Source organism: Chinchilla lanigera, unplaced genomic scaffold (genome assembly GCF_000276665.1).
Source record: "Chinchilla lanigera isolate Chin_1 unplaced genomic scaffold, ChiLan1.0 scaffold00080, whole genome shotgun sequence".
Taxonomy (NCBI): Eukaryota; Metazoa; Chordata; class Mammalia; order Rodentia; family Chinchillidae; genus Chinchilla; species Chinchilla lanigera.
The window spans coordinates 1,862,088-1,868,425 of NW_004955481.1; positions in this window are offsets into that span (position 1 = coordinate 1,862,088).

Consider the following 6,338-nt stretch of genomic DNA (forward strand, 5'->3'; position numbering starts at 1 on the left):
GAGAGGTCTCCAGGAGGAGGGATGCTTCATCTGGTCCAGGAAGGATCCGAAGGAGCTGGCCAGTGGCACAGAAGGGCTGGGAAGAGGACACACCAGCTGGGAGGTGGGGGTCTAGTGGCCAACTCCAAGCATGGCCATCACACACTTCTAGAGCGGCTTTCCTAAGATACTGCATAGACCGGATGGTCTGCAGAGCTGAACATGCTTCCTCTGTGGCGCTTTATAAAGTTTCTCAGGTCTGCAGGGAAAAGAGCCGACTAAGGGACTGAGGGTAGAGAAACTAGGTGGGTGGAGCTACTCTTTGTTCTGAGATGATTTAGAACCATATTTGTCTTGTTCCCCGGGTCCTACTAGGGCGAGGCACGCAGGGGTAACACCTGAGGTTGGACTCCCCAGGTTTCAGTCCCCATCTGTCTTTCTCCTCCCTCTCTCTCTGGAGACAGTGTTTCACTGTGTAGTTCAGGCTGGCCTTGAACTCACTATGCAGCCCAGGCTGGCCTCAAACTCACAGCAATCCTCCTGCCTCAGCCTCCTGGGATCACAGGTGAGTGCCACCATGCCCAGCTTCCTCATGTGCAAACTGGAGACAGCAGTAGTATCTACTTCACAGCACATAGCACCTGGGGTATAGCAAGCGCTCAGTGGATAATTATAGAAGGAACAGATCCATTTAGGTGATGTTTCTAGATTACTGTGCTGGCCCCTCAGAGACCCACTCTGGAAGAAATTCATTCTAAACTGGATCACGCCTCTCCCTGCCTCTGGGAACAGAATATCCACATGGTCACCTAAGCTCTTCTGAATAACATGAGTCATTGCTATGATTATGATGATTCTGCTTTGCGTCACAGCCATAGCTCGGACACGAAGAGGGTGAGAGGCGACCCCTCCAACAGGTGCCCCAGCTGGCCCCTCTCCCTCCCTCTCCATCAGCCCAAGTTCCTGTTACAGTGTCTGCCTTAGGCCGCCCAGCTTCAATTCTACCCCGAAGTAGTTTCTACCATGAAACCATGTGACAATGACATTTGTTAGCTCTGTGTCCAAAGTAAGAGGCAAGGAGGGAGCCTAAGGGACTCGCTCCTGAGTAGACAGCGTGTGCTCTGGTGCTCACTGCACCTGACCTTTTGCTGCCCTCACCCCGGCTGTGCAGGTGGCCGGGGGAAGCACACGGCAGCATTCCCGCAGCCATAATACAGCCCCAGGCCCAGGACTCACGCAGCTCTGTGTGTGTGTGTGTGTGTGTGTGTGTGTTACTGAGGATCAAATCAATGAGCACTCTGCCACTGAGCTACAGCCCCAGCCCCTTTTTTGAGAAAAATCTCACTAAATTGGCCAGGGAGGAGTTGTACTTGTGATGCTCCTGCCTCAGCCTCCCCAGCTGCTGGCATTACTGGCGGGCACCACCGTGCCCAGCAGACGCCCCCAGCTTTTGTGAAGACATTCTTCAGATCTCTGCTTGTACAGTTGGGTGACAGTCCATCTGCTGCTGTTCGGTCCAGAACCCCCTGCTCTCCTGCAATCTTAGCCTCTGAGAGCAGGGACCCTACCTTGGCTACACCCCTGAGACCAGCGGGAGCAGGCGCTCAACCCACACGGAGATGTCACCCAAGCCCATGTACTCCCCGGTTGCTTACCAGGAAGCAGGGTTTGGGGTGACAGCACTGGCAAGAACACACATTCCACAAAGCCTCCCTCTTTGCAGGTCCCAGGGAAGGCCAAGGCAGCGGGGCAGAGGGGAAGCAGCTCTGGAGGGGCCCCTGGCACAGTCTGTGGGGGTCCCTGTCTAAGAGGCTCACATGCTCCGGGGGAAAGCGGGTGCCTGCTCTGGCTTCCTGGGAAGGAGTGGGCCGGCTGGGGCAGGACTGATGAATGTCTCTGAGCACCCCGGGAACACCTGTGAGAAATACTAGTTTACAAGCAGAAGCGCTGCCTCAATTCTTAGACTTGCAGGGCTCGGGATGCTCTCCCGGGGAGTGTATGTCCAGTGGCCCTTCCCCTTTTGGAGGAAGAAGCCTCAGAAGGGAGGTGACTTGGGCAGAGGGGCCCAGCAGAGCCAGAGAGTTTCTGCCTTAAAGCTTAGTGGCTTCCTGCAAGTTACTGTTTGCTACTTTGTTTAACCAAAATATTTTTTTTTTTGTTTTTTTGTCTTTTTGAGACAGAGTCTGACTATGCAGTTCAGGCTGGCCTTGAGCTCACTTTGTAGCCCAGGCTGGTCTCCAACTTGCAACAATCCTCCTGCCTCAGCCTCCTGAGTGCTGGGATTATAGGTGTGCGCCACCACGCCTGGCTAACCAAAAGCTTAGAAGCTGTAACCATGAAAAAAGAAAAAAAGCAGGGCTGCTCTTGTGGGAGACGGGGCTTTCCACCTCTGAACTGGAGGCAGAGAGGGAGTCTGGGCTGTGCTGGGGGGTGGGGTGGGGGCGGGGGCAGGGAAGTGCTTCTCCGTGGGAGCCACAGGGTGCGGAGCCACCGCCCTTGAAGCTCCTCCGATCACCTGCCCCCACTGAAGTTTGCATCTTGGGAAGAATAATGAGGGTTGGTCACTAATGGGCCTTTGAGGGTTATCACCTGCCTGCCTATAATTATAGAGCTTTAACGGGGCTAATTCAGAGAAAATCAAGCACAAGCCCCCACTGGGTCCTCTAAGGCTGAACACCTCCCAGCTCGGCTGGCGGAGACAGTCTCATTAGGACCTTGGTTTGCACCCGAACGTGCTTGACCCCCACACCCTTGGGAATAGGAACTCTTGTCCTGGCTTTTTGGGTGTATGAAGAAAAATGTCATCCTTTAAAATCATTTCTTTTTCAAACCCTGTGGCAAGAACCACGGAAAATTATCAAGCCTGAGTTGAAAACATTTCATAGTTGGGGAAACTGAGGCATTGAGCCAGGTAGGCAGTGCAGGAGGGGACAGAGAAGTGACCTGTATGTCCCTGCTTCCTAGGAGCTTAGAATCAGAGGTTTAGGACTCTTATAAATCTCTTTATTCCTCTGCTGTAAATTGTTCAGAGGTTCTCCATTGGTTCCCAGGCTCAGTTTAACCTCCTTGGTGTGGCATTCAAGACCTTTTTTTTTTTTTTTTTCTGTCTTTTTGAGACAGGGTCTCGCTATGCAGTTCAGGCTGGCTTTGAGCTCACTTTGTAGCCTAGGCTGGTCTCAAACTCACAGCGATCCTCCTGCCTCAGCCTCCCAGAGTGCTTGGATTATAGGCGTGCGCCACCATGCCCAGCTTTTCAAAACCTTCTGTGACATGACAGAGTTGGCCTCTTCAGTGTCTCTTCCCTCGCCTCAGGCACTCTATTGCACCTCCACTGGCCCGCTCTTCCTTCCTTCCTTCCTTTTTTTCTTTCTGAGACTGGGTTTTGCTAGCTTCAAACTTACAATGTAACCCAGGCTGGCTTTGAACTTGCAACCCTCCTGCCTTATCTTCCTGAGTGCTGAGAGGACAGGAACACACCACCAGGCCAGTCAGGCTGTACTTCTGACACTTAGTACCGAGGCACACAGCTGTCCCTCCTCCTCCCTCCAGTCTGCCAGCCTGCTTCTTCCTGCCTCCTGGCCTCTGAACAAGGCCTCCCGGTGGGTGCCTGCTGTGCAAGCCAGAGCTTCCCGTTGGGGTCCTACCTCCCTGTCCCTCACAGCTGGGCCGCTCCTTTGTCTTGGTTTCCACCGGCTAAGGCCCTGAGGTTGTGCTCCAGGCTGCTTGTATCTCCATGCTGGGCACAGTGCCTGACACACAGCTGGTGAGATGTTGAGTGTGTAAAAAGCACAGGACAGGGCCGGCCAGATAAGACCACGCCCCAAAGTGGCTCTGGGGTCTGAGGAAGGGGAGCCACTTCCTGAAAAAACCGCAATCTGCTCCCAGGCAGGGAGAACCTGTGGGGGGCAGAACCAACAGTAATTCCTCCCCCTCCCCCTTGCTCCAGACCTGCATGCTCATCAGTCCTGACCTAGTCCCAGGGGGAACTGTGCGAAGGCCTCAGGTGATGTCATTCTGGACAGTGAGACAAAAGGACAGGTCTTCTGGGAATTTCTGGGAGAGGTTTCCCTGTTCTTCAACTGCGACATGGGAGAGAAAACTGGTCCTTACCAAACCCAGGACCTTATTATTACCAGTACACGTGATGCCTGGACCCACAGCTGCCACCTTAAACAGCAAGGGTCCTGCTTGGCTGACGGCAACAGACAACCTCCGCGGTTCGCACCGGGACATGTTCACCTGTACACGTGGGAACAGGAAAACTGCTGTGGTTTTTAGCCTGGGAGAAAAGGGGCTGGCTAAGTGGGCAGAGGCACTGCCCCTGAAGGTGCTGAGGCGCTGCTGCAGGGAGACACCCCGGTGCCGCAAGGCCTCCACCACCTTTGAGTCGGTTTCCCATCACCTGCAGCACAAAGCATCCTGTTACCGCCTTGACTAACAGCAGGGTCCCTTCTGCAGGTGGGGCCAGGCAGGGCAGCTGGGGCACGCGGCTGGAGGGCGGCAAAGCGTGGGGCACTGGGAGGGGAGGGCATGGTGCCAGCCCAGTTTGCCCCTGTGTGGGATCTGCTGGGCACCCGGGGACTGTGTGTCAGTGTTCCGAGGTAACTGATGCGGGCCAGGCTTCAGAGGGGGAAAACATACAGCACTTCATTCCCTGCTTGGACAACAGAGCAACCGCCCTAATTTCTTTTTGTCAGAACAGAGATAATCCAATAATTAGGGCAGCAAATAGCATAACCCTGGCTAAAGCTGTAATGAACCATCTGGCTTGAATCATTTAGGCTTATTCTAGGGATGTGGCTGTCACAGCCCAGAGGGGGCACTGCCTGGGGTGGCCGGTGGAGGGTGGTCTGGTTCCCACCCTGTTCTCTCATCCACAGGAGCCGAGGGATCTGAGGCTAAGGTCAGCTGCCTTGAAGGGGCGAGGCTCAGCCCAAGCTGCGCTGGCTCAGCTCTGCTCTTTGCAGTGTATCTTCAGCGTGTGCCCTGGTGATATGGGTGTGGCCAGCCCCTGTTTAAGCTGACAACGCTGTGCTCAGGGCTGCTTCACACTGCTGGCCCTCTTTGTGCCTGTTCCTGGCCGAGCCACCTGTGTGCTCTGAGCCCAGGGACCCAGCACTGTCCTCCTTTGCCTCACTTCCTGGTGCCCTGACTGTCTCTGTTGGGTGGATGGATTGGAGGTGGGGCTGCCGGCCTAAGCTTTGGACTTTCTGGTTCTCTCCTCACCTGTGGGCTCACAGCCAATAGAAATGACCAATCCGCTTCCCTCTTAACCATGTGTCACCCAGAAGGCCCTCTGTGGCCCCAGGAAGGCAGCCCACCTCTCAGGGAGAAACCCTGTCCATCCTGTTCCCTCCCCTGGCAAAGCAGACAAGATGCTAATAATGGGAACAAATTCTCCACTCTGTCTTCTGGGGGTGCCTTTGGATCCAGGGCAGCCAAAGGGGTGACCTGGGTTCCAGCCAGGGCCTCCCTAGAGGCCCACAAATGAGGGGGTGAGTTTTGTACAGCCAGCCAAGAGCAGGGGGTGGGGGGCAGATCCAGGGCACCAGACCTGCAGGCAATAAACTCCCTCGACCCAATTTCCCCAAGGCAGCAGGCAAGTGGAGGGAGAGGTCACTCCCCAGCCCCATGCCCCAGGCAGGGGCCTCAATAAGCCAGAGGCCCAGAGGGCTGTGGTCCAGCCTGGGGAAAGAAGCGCACATTAGGCATTTTCGTGGACCAGATGTACCCAGACACACTGTTAACCCCCACTTTCAGCTTCCTGCAGAACACATTATGCCCAGAGGCCCGGTTGGGCGCCCAAGCCAGCTCTGCCATCGTTGGGAAGCTGGGAAGCGGGTGCACAGGCCCTGAAGAAGCTCGAGAGGGACCCGGGCCCTGCAAGGATCACATCCCCGGCAGGGCTGGTTTTTGACGCCGGTCCTCCCTGTGTGAGCGATGCGGCTCGGGCCACAACGGGGCTGGGGGACTTCCACTGAAAGACCCCCACCCCGCCACGCCGTGCAGACCGACCGGGAATGGGACTGCTGCAGCTTTTCGCTTCGGTTTCCCCGATAGTCTCCGGTCGAGCGGTCAGGTACGCTCTGAGCCTGCACAAGGCGCCAGGCGCATCCGCTGGCCGGGCCTCGGCCCTGGGAACTCTGGTGCTTGCTTGCTCCCTCGGATCGGTCCCCAAAGCAGGGGGCGCGGCCTGGGGGCGCTGCCTCGGGAAGCGGGAGTAACAGGTGGAGAAGGTCGGCCGCCGGGAGAGTGCGCGGCGGGGTCCACGACCGCGGGAGGAGGTAGCGCCAAGGTTTCTCCAAAGGACAAGCGGCCCCGCTGTCCTGGACCTCGGCCGGCGCACCAGCAGAGCCGCC